This window comes from Ixodes scapularis, unplaced genomic scaffold, assembly GCF_016920785.2.
Source record: "Ixodes scapularis isolate PalLabHiFi unplaced genomic scaffold, ASM1692078v2 PGA_scaffold2__306_contigs__length_199485367, whole genome shotgun sequence".
NCBI lineage: Eukaryota > Metazoa > Arthropoda > Arachnida > Ixodida > Ixodidae > Ixodes > Ixodes scapularis.
In genome coordinates this window covers 47,005,643-47,020,911 of record NW_024609857.1, presented here as the reverse complement: position 1 = coordinate 47,020,911, position 15,269 = coordinate 47,005,643, and positions in this window count along the sequence as shown.

Here is a 15,269-nt window from a genome sequence, read left to right as displayed (position 1 = left end):
CATAATGCTTAAGTATCCTGTTCGTTTATTATCTTGAATTTCGGCGTTTCTGAGGAATCAGAGCTAATTCTCTGCTCTAAGGAATCAAAGCTTCCTACGTGACCTACAGGTTAAGGCACAGTCTTGCATCTTTTGTTCGCTGCGGGACTCGGTGATCCGTGACCAGAGGCCCTAATCTGGACACTTGGCAAAAACGTTGGCAAGAAGTCCGGCGGCTCGGATTGGCCGGCGCCAATGTCAAGTGCAGCGTTGGCCAATCACAGCAGTCAGATTTCTCGCAGACTTTTTCGCCAAGTGTCCAGATTAGGGCCCCAGATTGTGTATGGCACAGCAGATGGCAAGCTTTGAGAACGACTGCTGAGGGAGCACCCGCTCACCATGGAAAACGCCATAAAGCTTGCACAGGCTGCGTAAATGGCGGCGCACCACGATTCAGAGAAGACGGTAGAAACGGTCAGTAAAGTCAAAGTACCAAAGGGCAGAGAATACGTGCGATGCAAAAGGCAACATACAACAAAAAAATGCCTCGCCTACGGCCAACAGCCTCGAAACTGTGAAAGAAAAAATCACTTTGCGGTGATCTGCAAGTCGAAGTAATTGACGGTGTTCCCAAAGAAACGGAAAGCCCTTCGGACGGCGACGAGTTTGAAGTTTTGGAAGTGGCAGACAAGAAGGCTGGACCAGAGTGCTTGATTGAGGCGAACGTTGGCGATAAAAAGCTAAAGTTGAAGGTGGACACCGGCTCCCAAGTTAACTTACTTCCCCCTTGAGCTGGGTGAGCGACTGCAGTATTCAAGTCAAACTGAAAGAGAGCAAAGTGACGTTGCGAAGCTACAATGGCGATGCTATCAAACACGCTGGCACATTTGTCTTACCTGTGACTCATCAAGATAAGACAGTTGACATGGAATTCTTTCGAGTGAAGAAGAGACACGCTCTTCTGGGGCTTGCGGCAAGCGAACAGTTCGCCCTTGTCCAGCGAATTGCCGACGTATCTGCAGTGACGTCAAAAGTTCAGTCAAAATCGACGCCTCTCAGAGAGCGTGTCATGAAGGACTATCCAGAACTGTTCCGTAGTCTGGGGTATTTTTCGAAGGCCTACAGGATCGTCCACCAAGAGGGTTCCCGCTCGGTTGTTCAGCTTCCACGCCGTGTGCCTCACCTGCTTAAGCGGCCGTTAAAAGAATAACTAGAGAGGATGACAGCGGCAGGCATCATTGCGAGGATTGACGAACCAACTGAATGGGTGAGCCCCTTGGTCCTCGTTCGAAAAAATAACGGCTGCCTAAAAATTTGCATGAATCCTCGCAACTCAATGACTGCCTAAGACGGGGGCACTTTGAGATGCCCAAACGCGAGGACATCGAAGGAGAACTAACGAATGCCCGAGTGTTTTTAAGACTAGACGCGAATTCTGGCGTCTACCAGATTCCGATTGACAACGACAGATCGCGCCTTTGCACGATTAGCACCCCCTTCGGGTGGTACCGGTTTCTCCGCATGCCATTTGGTCTGGCATTAGCACCGCAACTCTACCAAAAGGCCATCTCTCAGGTTTCTGACGGCTTTCCGGGTCTCAGGGTCTACGTAGATGATGTGATGGTGTGGGGCGCGAACGATAGCGAACATAAAGAACGCCTACGAGCAGCTTTGAGTGCTGCCCAACTAAAGGAATCACCCTCAATACAGAAAAACGTGAAAGTGGCGTCAGCTAGCCGTCAAATGGCGAAATTCCGTCTTGGCGGGCGGCAGTGTGTGTGTGAATGTGGTGCCAGCTAGTCGTCAAATGGCGAAATTCCGTCTTGGCAGGCGGCAGTGTGTGTAACACAACCAGGATGGTCAGTTCCGCTTATTATCAGCAGATTAGGGCTTCTATTTTCACCGAGTCGCAGGTCGATTTTTCCAGTCGCCTGTCGCGTTTTTTTGGGCTTATTCGCGTTTTTCCCGCAAATATTGTTATTTTATCGCTGGACATGCTCATTGACAGTGCGTTTGTCGTCAAAAACGCGAAAAACATCATGACCGTTGGGCGCCGCGGTTAGGTGGCGGAAGCTACCGTCCGTCACAAAGTACAAAACAATTACTATCCCTTCACAAATTTTTGGCGCCTTGCCCATCTTGCCTGTCGGCAATCGCGGTCGTCGTGTCTAGTTGCCATTGTATTTTGCGCAAAATGGCTTCGAAGCTGTCGAAGTATGGCAAAAGATATTGTAAAAAGTGGGAAAAGGAAACACTGCTTAACTACTGCCTGCGACCAGTCACCGGAGACGATAAAAAAAAAAACAGAGTGCAAGTGCGAGATACGCGCTCATCATGCCGACCTCGTTCAGCACATGGCAACAGAAAAACACGTGAGGAACTCTCGGCCACTTTCCAGTGCATGTTTGACTACCACGGGCTTCACCAAGTCGTCGCCTCCAAGAACGATACAAGAACTGGAGCTCAAGCTGGCATGTTGCTCAGCGTGCCATGCCACTATCTGTCGGCATGGCACGCTGACTTCGTATTTCAGCGAGTTCGCCTTCGTATTTGAGCCAATTCTCTTTCTCATTTTATTATTAATAAACTATTTTCAAGAATATGCACATTTATTGAACTTCCGCTAGTTTTGGGCTTCTTCACGAAGGTCACGCCGCTTTTTTGGGGCTTGGTTGGGGACGACTATTTGCTTATTCGCTCGGACGCATCTGGCCACCCTGTCCCAAACTCACGAATATACCCGAGCTACTCCCATTATTCCGGCAGACCATATCACGCAACAACTCGTATAGAGAAACGCTGGACGCGGGTAAGTTTTCGAACGCAAGGGCACAAAACCTTAACTCTAGAAAGAGATCGAATGGATTTTAGTACACAGCCTCTCTGTTCTTGAGTCTGAACGTTTCGCCGCGTATAGCGTATGTTTAGCGCGTTTAGCGATGGCTTTCACCAACAAAGATTTGTTTGGTGTGACTCGTGGCCGTTGCAACGAGGCACAATGCGACTGCCTGCGCTACATGGTCCTCGGCCCTTTGAAGATTAAGTGCGATTATTGTGACCACTGTCCCAACATGCACGGGAAGATATGCGACTTGGGTAAGTGTTCTCACGTGGTACTGATTTTGACTTTTGATTCCATGTATTGGCTATGTTCGCGCCTTCATACCGCATAGGCCGATGATGAACTTACACGCGATGCGTTTTACCGGTAACGCTTCGATTGGGCGCACACGTTGATATGTTGCCAATTGCAGCTTCTCGAATAAACGTGGCTGGTAGTGGCGGGAAATCAAGAAAGCGTAAATTAGGGTTGCCAGGTTGGGCTATTAATAGCCAAATTGGGCTACTTTGTCATGCATTTGGCGTCGAAGTTTGGTGGTTGGCTATGTGGCTATTTTTGGGCTATTTCAAATCCTAACGCGGCACTTTTTTTTTTTGCTTGGTTTAGAGTACATGTACAAAAGACACTTCAGAATGGACACAAAGCGACAAACCACCTTTTCTGGATTTCCGCTTTCAGGAATTTTCTGCGTGAAGATTCGTGGGCGTGAGCTACCGTGACCTAGATTCAGCTGCGACGACATCGCTTTTGTATTAATTGATTGAGGCGTATTTTAGGCTCCCGAGTTCTTTCTGCTTCCTACTGAAGTCTCTTATTTTCTCGAGTTTCCCACCATCCTCCTACAGGAGGCACCTCATCCGAGGAAAAATGATACTAAATTCAACCCAAAACATACTCCAGAATTTGATGTCGCCTGATAAAGCGTGCTGTACCGGATATAACAATGGAAGCTTTTCCGCGAAACATGGAAGTTTCTTAAAACACAGTGAGCCATAACAGAAGACATGAGATTTGGAACAATAAATATCCCGAGCAAAGCCAAGATCGATGCGCAGGGGCAGCCCTGTTTCCGCTGCTCTCCGAGCTTGCCATCGCGCTCCCGACACTGCCCATGTCGAATGCCGCCGTGGAAAGAGTATTCAGTCATGTGTCCCTCACAAAGTCACATCTAAGAAACAAGATGTCCCTTCCAACTTTTCAAAACGTTCTCTATGTAAAGTTTGCTTTCCTTGGGAAGAACGAGTGCTGTAAGTACATCAACCCTACTGAAGAAGTTTTTGCCCGTTTTAACACGGAAGTCATGTATGAGGCGAGTAAGCACAACATAAGCGAGTGCTTCATAACTAGGTAACTAAAAACGCGTGTGAAATATTTCTTGTACTTGTCTGTCTGAAATAAAACATTCAATGCATTTCAAGATGTCGTAGGTCTTGCAAGCTGCTCTTAAACCGCAGATATGCAGACGCAGTGCCTTGGAATTGAGCTCGCACATTCCAGCCCACGATATGTTGGGCTGTGCAGAATATGGCTACTTTTGGGCTACATAAATATCTTGCAATCGGCTACTTTTGGGCTACACCTTCTGGCGTTTGACGGTTTGAGCTAGAAACTACATGGCAACCCTGGCCGTAAACTCGTTGGGCGTGTGGATAGTTGAGCATGTTTGTTTTTAATTTGGCTGTGTCTGCAGTGCCGTCCGACGGCACTCCAATCGCGCCTACAAGTGCCGTCCGAAAGAGAGTCGGACGGCGCGTGCATCACTGGGGAGCTCGTTAGCACCCCCCCCCCCCCCCCCCCCCGGCTTGCGATGACGCCGCTTCGCGGCGACAGTATGCGGCTGCTAGTTACAAAACTATTGACCCATTTGGCCCCGTCGCATATATATACGCCGATTCGCGGCGTCCAGCCGGCAAACCAAGCCCCGCTGTACCCCATGCCCCTCCGGAAACGAAGTCCCATACCATTTCGTTCAGCGAAATTTCGGCGACAACATTCGTTTTTTCCTGTGTTAATAATAAAAAAAAAAAAAAAAAAAAAAAAAAGTAAATATCGGAAAACACTTTGGCAAACTAAAATGTTCGAAAAAAACAAAAAAGTAAGCCCGTACTGGGGATCGAACCCGGGATCGCTTTCTTCTGAGACAAACACCTTACCACTAAGCTACACTCCGCTTCGAAAATTTCGTTTTGAGAACTCGCTTTATACGAGACCTTCGGACGGCAATTGAACGCGTGAGTGGAGTACCGTCGAACGGCACTTGAACGCCCTGCAAGAGTGCCGTCGGACGGTACTTTAGACACTACGTTTTAATTTACGATAACGAAAGAGGGACATTGAAGACAAACAGACAACACAGGCTTTCGACTTTCAACGAAACGTTTACGGGTCTGACTTCGCCTCCCCGAAGCTCTGCTTCTTTTTCACGCCGCAATTCGCGCGCCCCAGAGGCCCGGCTGAACGGGTCAATCACCCGTAGCCAGCGCTGATTTCGAACAGCTTTCTGGCTAGCATTTTCTCTGAAGTTTTGGAAAAGATTCCGCAGTAACGCTGCCGTTAAATCAACTGATGATTGAAATAAGGAAGCATCTATTCTCCCCGCAGCCGGGAGAATAATTTCCCGAATTTCTACCGTCATTGGCCTCCCATTGGGTGTCTGAAATCGTGTGACAACTGCCGATAGAATACTGACTTTCTTATTCCCCCGGTATTTCGTGGAAACACGTTTTTGCGAACAGCGTTTTAACGGAGGCGCGTGTTTACCCCCCCCCCCCCCCCCCCCCCCCGTCTCCCGAGTGAGTATCACAACTGTGCAAATAAAGACTATTATTAATATTATATCATTTGTGAGCTCGTGCTGTGGGCATCGAGCACTGCAGCAAATAACATAGCCGCAAAAAATAAAAAAAACCCAGGCATCCAGCACATACAGGTAGCATGTGCTTGTTGCCCCCTCTCCCCCCCCCCCCCCCCCTCAAAAAAAAAAAAAAAAAAGTTATTCAGGAGTTCTCACGTCTTGTTTTTCACTTTCTGTGTTGCGTTTTTTCTTTTTTTTTTGCTTAGGGGGCGGTTTTGCGATGATTTTACACTCGGCTATCAATGTCAAGTTTCTTGCACAGCTTTTTAAACAACAGGTATAATACTTGAACTACATACTTAAGAGCCCTTCGTCTCAGGCTTGGCCAGTTTGCTGACGTGTTTAACACTGCTCTTTTTGTTTTGTGCCTGTTTCAACCATGCTGAATATAATACAGTGGAAACAACCGATGGTGCACGATAACATGGAAGTCACTCTGAGCCCAAGTGACACTGCAAACATGGAAGCCGCTCAGAGCCAAAGTGACACTGCAGACGGGGCCAAGATAGAGACGTCTTCAGTGGGCACAGTGGCAGGGCCGCCAACAGGATGTCACTTAATCCACTTCTTCTGTCTATGCAGGTTAGTAAATACAACGTCTCTATGTTTCGATCTGATGATAGATGCCTTGTCCTGCTGCTGTGCCCAAGCAGTGTGTTTTGTTTGATTGTGCCAAGTTGTTACTATTGCTTGCTGGGGACGATGAATCTAACCCGGGTCCCCTCACGGAAGCTCAGGAACAGCTTATGTTGCAGGGTCTGGCTATTCTTCCTCAACTACAGGCGGGTCAAACGGAATTTCTTAATGAGTTAAAGACAATAAAAAATAACCAGAATTCACTGGACGAAAAGATAGGAGAATTAACGAACAGACTTACGACTGTCGAAGTCAATTTGGCTTCGCTACCACAGTTGCGGGTTGATATGGATCACCTTAACATCTCTATGAGCCATATGGCCGCGCAAATTAAGAGCCTATCCTCGCAGTGTGATAACCTCGAAAGTCAATCAAGGAGGTCGAATTTGATTTTTTATGGAATAACTGACTCCCCTGGCGAAACCTGGACCGCCTCGGAGGCTAAAGTTGTCTCCCTTTGCCAGGAAGTTCTAGGAGTTGAAATTAATTCTCCGTGCTTGGAACGTGCGCACAGGCTGGGAGCTTTCAGAGCGAATCGTAACAGGGCTCTCATTGCGAAATTCTCATCATTTAAGCAGAAACAAGATATTTTGTCCCTTGGATCGAGGCTAAAGAACACTCCATTCTCACTTAGCGAGGATTTTTCACCTAAAATGCGAAGTGAACGCAAAATTCTTCTGGAATTTGCAAAGTAAAAAAAATTGCAGATTTCAACTCAAGTATAACCGCTTACATATTGGTGACCAATCCTTTTACGTTGATGCAGTCACTAGGTCCGTAAAAAATACTGCTGCCTAAGAATCAAAAAGGCCTCGTCAGAATGTAGTCGCACCTCTTACTAATCTTATCGTTCTAAATGTAAATTGCAGAAGTATTAGAAACAAAACTGACGATCTTGCTGCTCTAATCCTGGTCACTGGTGCTAGCATTGTTATTGGGACGGAATCTTGGCTTGATCAGTCTATATCCGATTCGGAAGTTTTTCCATTGCATTTCGCAGTGTATCGTAAAGACAGGAATGTTTCAGGTGGTGGTGTCTTTTTGCTTATTCATGAAAGTTTAAAAAGCTGCAAGATTGATTTCAATGGCTTATCTTGTGAAACGGTTTGGTACCGCGTCTACCTTGAAAATGGCAACTACCTTTCCGTAGGCTGTTTCTATAGGCCGCCAGCAAGTGATGCTGGCCCAGTTTTTTCTTTGTATAATGTTTTGTCAGTGGTCGAAGACGGTTTTGTTGTTATTGGTGGCGACTTTAATTTACCTGAAATCCAATGGATAGATCACCGGCCTTTAACTGCTAGCTCTTCTGGTATATACGCAGCATTTATTAATCTGATTAATGACTACAGTCTTAAACAGTTTGTTAACGAGCCCACGAGAATTTCTCCCAGCCGCTCGAGTCTTCTAGATCTTCTTTTCAGTAATTACGATTCGGCTATTACAGCTGTAACAGCCATTCCTGGAATTAGTGACCATATGGCTGTGGTCGCTAATTTGGCTTGTTCTTTTAAACATGATTTTTCGTTTCGTCCTAAGAAAGTGTACTTATTCGATAGGGGTGATTATACTGGCCTATCGAATAACCTAAGTTCATATTTTCCGGCTTTCGAAGAATTAAGCGTATCGGGTGACGTGCATTTATTGTGGAACATTTTTAAAACGAGATTATCAACCCTTGTTGATACTTTCGTTTCATCTAGAATTCGTTCGTCCAAGCGACGTCGTGACAAACCATGGTTTAATTCTGAATTACGCAAATTAACAGGTAAAAATAAACGTGCCCTCAAACAATACCGCACACGCCATGACTCTGCATCTTACAGAAAATTAATTGAGATAGGAGCTGCCCTCAAGCATGCGATAACTTCGTCCCGAGCAAATTACTTCGCGACGCTAAATACTAAGCTTAAACAGAACCCGAAGGAGTTATGGAAGTTCATTCGATCAAATCGTAAGGATACCGTGGGCGTCCCACCTTTGAGTGTCAGTGGTGACATTGTCACCGATGACAACTTAAAGGCTGTCACTTTTAATAACTACTTTAGGTCTGTATTTTCGGATGTCATTACGTGTGATTATGATCATTCCGAAGTAACGGTTAATCCTGTGGTCTGAATTTCATGTCTGAAATTTATTTTGACGTGCATGGTATTTTTAAGCTTTTAACTAAAATAAAGCAAGGTTCAGCGTCTGGTCCCGATGATATCCCGAACACTGTTTTAAAGTCCTGTGCTGATGTTATCTCCCGTTACTTGACCGTTATATTTACAGTGTCTTTGGAGACTGGTGTATTACCACATGACTGGAAAACTGCAAATGTTGTCCCGATTCACAAGTCTGGTCCCAAAAATCTAGTCGTTAATTACAGGCCAATCTCTCTTACGAGTGAATCTTGTAAAGTCATGGAACACGTGATTTACACCAGTCTCATGAGTCACCTTGCCCAAATTAATTTTTTTACTCCAGCTCAGCATGGCTTCCGTTCTGGTTTATCCTGCACTACTCAGTTAACTGAATTCTATCATGACTTGGCATTTTCATTGGATAGGGCAAAACAGGTCGACTGCATATTTTTAGATTTTAATAAGGCCTTTGATATGGTTCCACATGCTCTCCTTATGTTTAAGCTTCGGAAACTAAACATTGATTCCAAAATTTTTTGTTGGATAGGTGACTACTTAAGCTACAGGAAACAGTCTGTAGTCATTAATGGGATTCGGTCCCCGTCAGTCCAAGTTACATCTGGTGTCCCACAGTAATCGGTACTCAAACCTCTCCTGTTTTTAATTTTCATTAATGATCTGGTCGAAAAAGTTTCTTCTAAAATAAGATTATTTGCCGATGATTGCGTTTTGTACGCAGATGTTTCATGTAATGCTGACGCCCTTGCTCTTCAAAGTGATTTGGACAGGATTGAAGCTTGGTGTTTTCAATGGCGTAGGTTTTGAATATATCGAAATGTGTCTATATCAGGTTCACAAGAAAAACGAATTTCTTCCCTTCTTTATACACCATTGGTGGATTGCCCCTCATCCTTTTAAATGAAACTAAATATTTAGGAGTTATTTTTTCGTCAAATTTAAGTTGGAATAAACATGTTGACCATATAACCGCCAAGGCTAGTCGATCGCTAGGTTTCATTAAACGTAATTTTAGATTGGCCCCCTCGTCATTGAAAGAGACCTTATATTTTTCACTTGTTAGATCAGTTCTTGATTATGCGTGTACAATCTGGGACCCCTATAGGTTCAACTTGGAGGAGCAGATTGAAAAAATACAGAACCGTGCTGCAAGGTTTGTTACGGGAAATTATGATTTCAGGACAAGTGTAACTGAACTGAAGTCATCGCTGGACTGGAGGCCGCTGAGGCACAGACGTCAGTGCCTTCGTCTAAAATTTCTGCATAACATCTTCCACAATAACACTGGTATATGTAAATCAACACATGTTCTAGAACCTGCTTATGTGTCTTTAAGGGTTGACAATTCAAAAAAGATCCGTCCATATAGGTGCAGAACTGATGTTTTTAAATTCTCTTTTTTTCCACGGTCTGTTGAGGATTGGAATAAGCTTCCTAGTGACATTGTAGAAACTTTGATGCCAGAGCTGTTCTTTGAGAAAATTCAATTGTTTAAATTTTCATATGATTTAGTCTTTATAAGTGCAGTAGTGTTTTCTTCTTTTTTTCATGTATAACAATGTATATTTTGCATGTTATTTTTGTGCCCCCCTACTGTAATGTCTTCTAGGCGATATAGGTACTCTAATAAATAAATAAATAAATAAATAAATAGAGATGCCATCCAGCTTGGACGGACAGCATGTATGCTCTCAATGTAACTTTTTTTTGTGAAGCGTACACCTCATTTGCAGAACACATGATGACTTTTCATCGTGGCACTGAGAGTGTCCTTGTGTGTAGTAAGTGCAGCTGCACATTTGAATTTTTGAAGCATTACGAAGAACACTTCAAGATATGCTAGAAGAAAACTTCAGCGTTCTCGAGTGCTAGCCAGAGCAACGAAATGGACGATGGAAATCTTTTCGAACTTAGCTGTCTTGAAGGGCAGGATGCCACACAAAGTCCTACTGTAGTTGATAGGCTGTCAAGTCTGTGCAGGTGCCTGGAAGGACAGCACAGGTGGCACAAGACAGTCATTGACATTGTTGTTGAGGGAGTTCATGAAATGTTTGCGATAGCTGGAGTGCCGAACACATAAAACTGATCGCCTTCAAAAGCAGCACTATCAAAATGCAGGTGTCTTTGCGTCTCCTACTCAAGTGAAGCTCCTAGGGAATGCAAAAGCCTGTATTATAAACCTATCAGATCTTCTTCAAAACCTTCTGAGTAATCCAGAGATTGTTGCTTATGTGAGAAATCCATGCAGACCTCAAAATGATTCTGTCTTAGGGAATTTTGGGGATGGAGCAAGGTTTCATTCGCATCCCATTTTTGAAAAGCATCAGAAAAATATCCTACTGAATTTATACTACGATGATACTGAACTTGCAAACCCTATCAGCACAAAGAGAGGTAACCTAGGTAAACTTGGTATTTTTATGTGACACTGTTGAACTTGCCTCCTCATGAACGCTCCAAGCTAAGTAATATCTTGTTGGGAACTGGTCACACAGCAAATTTGAAAAAGTATGATGCACGGCTGAAGTTTTTTGAAGCTTTCAAAGAAGTTTTGAGAGCGCTGGCCGATGAAGGATTAGTGTTTGACACAGACAAAGGACCAAAAAGGTTTTTTGGTGCTGTAATGACCTTCACAGGAGACGCACTTGCTACTCACTCTTTGGCAGGTTTTAAAGAATCGTTTAGCCCAACAGTGTTCCGCTCTTGCCGTACTTGTCTTGTACCAACAGCAGGCTATGTGCAGTACACTCGCTATGGACAATGTGTTCTTAGGTCGGACAGTGAAGTCAAGGCACAGGTGCAGAAACTTGCTCGTTGGCGCGGTCTGCTTGCGTCCCAACGACTGGCCCCTCGGGAGAGGGAAAAGCCTTTATATAGGCCCGTGCCCTCCGGCGGCGACCCCGCCCGTCCCCACGGTTATAGTGCGGTGAAGTCGGGAGGCCGTCGGCAGGGTTGTCGTGAGTAGGGATCCAACCGACTCAGCCCCCTTGATTTGTTAGTAGAACCGTGGCGGCCAGAGCCTCAAGTACAGTAAAAGTTCTTCCGTGGCCCTTGGTGAGGGCATGGTAGACGGCTCGGTTGTCGATGAGCACACGGGTCTGGGGTGGTGCCAAGAGGAGCGCGAAGGGGGCAGCCCATAGTTCTCTCTGGTAGATGGTGGTCGGGGTGTCCGCAAGGATGGCCACGTTGCCTTCGGCAAAACACATGCCCAGTCCGGAAGAACTGTCGTCGGCGAAAATATCGCGAAGCACTGGGACATAGTCAAAGGGTACTGAGGTAGGAAGCACGGTCACCACTTGTTCGAAAAGTTCTAGCCAAAGGAGGGAGGGGGGGATTCCTGAAAAGGCGGCCAAATGGAGTGGTCGTATGGCGTGGTAGTGCGCCGCATGAATAGAAAAATAAAACGACCAAAGTCCAGCTGCCCGCTAGTATGCTTTTTTAGTCTGCGGCCTACGGAGGGCTCGTACACGAGAAGGTCTCGACGACGAGTGGGCGTGTGGACAATTGTTCCGGCGGAAACGTCCAAAAAAAAAAAAAACCCGAGGAACTTGACGGTCGGGGAAGCGCGGAACTGCGAATCCGTAGGGTTCAAGCGGATGCTACACGCAACAAGTTGCTCTAAAAAGTCATCAATCTGTTGCTCTAAAAAATGGGATCGGTGGCACCATGTTCATCTTGAGTTGAAGCTTAATGTGAGTTCAATTTCTGAGTAATTTCCTCTCTCGAACACATATCACCCTAGAGACACCAATAGGAGCTGCAGCCTCATCGAGGTCCACGGCTGGGACGATGGCAACCCCAAAGAGACAAGGTGGCAGGCCGAAGAAAGAGTATTCACCCCGCACGAAACATACGTTAGATAACCTAAGAAAATCCAAAAACCGATTGCGCAGGAACCCCTTGAAGGCATCACAAAAGCCTGGTTTTTCGAATCTGACACGACCTCAAGTCATCCAGGGCGCATCAAAATTTTTATTTAAAGGGGCACTGGACCTTTTGAAGGTGCAGCTGTACTTGCAGCCAATGAACAAGTTCGGGCCAAGATGGCCTGACGAATTTAAACCATTTGCCCTTAACCTTTACTTTCAGAGCCCCAGTGCTTACAAGTACCTCGCCAAGTACCTGAGCTTGCCATCGGTTCGAACTCTCAAGAACTGGCTGGCCCACATTGCCATACACCCTGGGGTTGCACCCAACATCATCAAGACTGTTGTCGACAAAATTTACGATTGGCCTCTTAAAGATCGCGCATGCATTGTAGTGTTCGACGAAATCGTTCTAAAAGAAAATCTCTTCTATGACACCAAGTCGGATATGGTGTATGGCTTTGCAGACAGCGGCAAGGAAAGTACCCGTGATATGGCAAATTCAGGCTTAGTTATGATGCTGGCGGGTATTTCTAAGTCCTGGGTGCAACCATTGGCTTTCACTCTTTCAAAATCGAAAGCATCCCGAGAATGTCTCCAGGATATAATGACAGAGGTTATTCAAAGTCTGAGTTCCGGCGGCATCTTTGTGAAAGCTGTCGTGTGCGACCAGGGGGCCAGCAACTGCACTCTTGCACGCCGGCTGGGTGTCACACCAGATCATCCGTTCTTCCTTGTCGGTGACGCCCAGGACTACTTTCTCTTTGACACCCCTCATCTGCTCAAGTGTACACGTAATAACCTGCGCAAGCATGTCCTCCGAATTGGCAGCAAATTGATCAAATGCAAATACATAGTGGACTTCTAGAAAAACAAGCACCCTCTTCGATCACGATTGGCAAAAAAACAGACCGACAAGCACATTTATCAGACTCCATTCGGAAATATGAAAGTACAATTTGCTGCGCAGGTTTTTAGTGACACTGTTTCTGTTTCTCTTGCAACCCTTTTTTCTCTGAATGAGCGGCCCCCTGAGGCTCAGGCCACTTGCGATTTCCTTCAGCACATGGATCAAACTTTGGATTCACTGAATAGCTCATCTCTGGAATGCGGTGACCAAAAAATCAGATTCGCACTAAGCTGTTCATCGGGACATATGAATTTCCTAAGGGAGAAAAGCTCATGGATTTCGAAGTGGCAGTTCCTGTCACCACGACGGCCCCACACAGTAAGGGGATGGCAAATTACCATCAATGCCGTCCTCTTACTGTGGAAAGACCTCAGCCTGAACTTCGACTTTGATCACTTACTAACAAGACTGCTCAACCAGGACCCACTGGAAAACTTGTTCGGGATGGTGCGGCAGCAGCATGGGTGTAATGAGACGCCCAATTCTTTCCAGTTTGTGGCAGGCCTGAAACACATTTTTCTTGGAAAGATGTTTCAGCTTTCCAGTAGAGGAAACTGTGAGGCAGGCGCTGCCACATTGGTGGTGGAATTGAGGCACCTTCCGGTGTCGACTGCAGCCAGCGACCAGCCCGAACTACTGCCAGCAATTGAGGCCGATGAGCTTGACCTACCCGATGAGTCATATGACGACCTTATCCAAGAAAATGTTGAATACCACTTCGCCAGTTTCTTGTTGGAGTCGTTTCTTAAAAAAAGTTTGTGTCCTCTTCGCCCGGACTTGTTGAGTGCTGCAAGTGGGGTGCTCACCTCTGAGGTGCAGTTTCATGCTCTCCTCTAAGTCAGCGCTCCTGGGTCGATTTTTGGCTCTTTCTGTCCCCCATCAGGTGCATTCTTTCAGTGTTTCAGAATTCTTGAACGAACCTTTCTTCAGATGATCAACAAGCACATTTACTTGCCGAAGGTTGCTGAACACATGGTACATTCCCTGGTTCCTCATTCCGAAGAACAATTTTGCACCAAGGAATGCGCGAAGCAGTTCCTCAATCTTTACGTCAATGTGCGGCTACGTTGGCATATTCGCCTGTTGAACAGGGAACTCCTAACAAAGCGTGCTCTCAAAACACCAGCGCAAAGAAAGAGGAAACAATTGGCACCTTAACCGCATCAATGATACAGTTTATTATGATTTCTGCGCACTGAACTGCAGGTAGGGAATGTGTTTGCGTGAGATACATGTTGAAGACTGGAGGTTCGCAGTCCTAATGTGTTGACAAACTTCCTTTCTAGATCAAAAACAGTCATCTCATTTCACCGCAGATTGACATTACGCTGTCTAAACATTTATATAAACAATTCAGCTTTGCTTTGCGATAGAACCTAAGAAACATTTTTGTCAGTGCTGAATTGACCAATCCATAATAGCCCTCGTGAAATTTTATTGTTGAGGCGGAGCCAACTGACAGGCATTAATAAATAAAAAAGTATGAGGCACCGTATTTGAGAGGTTCAATATCGAGGAAGTGTGCACAGGCCATAATAAAGTCAGTGCACTTTATAATCTGACATACGATCTGGTGACTCGACGTCGCGTTTCAATTCGCGAAATCATTGTATATAGCTTGTAAACCTTGTAAATACGTTACTTACGCGCAGTCTTATTACTTATACGTTCCTAGAATAGCGATCATATAGGCTTTTCAATAACCCTCTAGGTATGAGCTACTTTCATGAACTTCCCTAATTGCGCAGTCAGTATTTTGAATGTTTACCGCATTCCTGCTATTCAGAACACTGTGTAGAGTTAACGCACGTTGAAAGTTTCATTTATCGACTTATGCTGTTGTTCATAGCGCGTGCGCATGCTCGCATAGTTACCAGGAGTTTGGACATATTGATATGTATATATAGGGGTATTCACTGGACGCCATATTTGAGGTAACTGCTCACAGCGCATGCCCGGAAAGAGTATCCGGTCAGCTCTCGGGCAACCGCACGAGAAGAGGGGAAAAAGAAATCCTCTTATCACCGGGACTTTCCTTTGT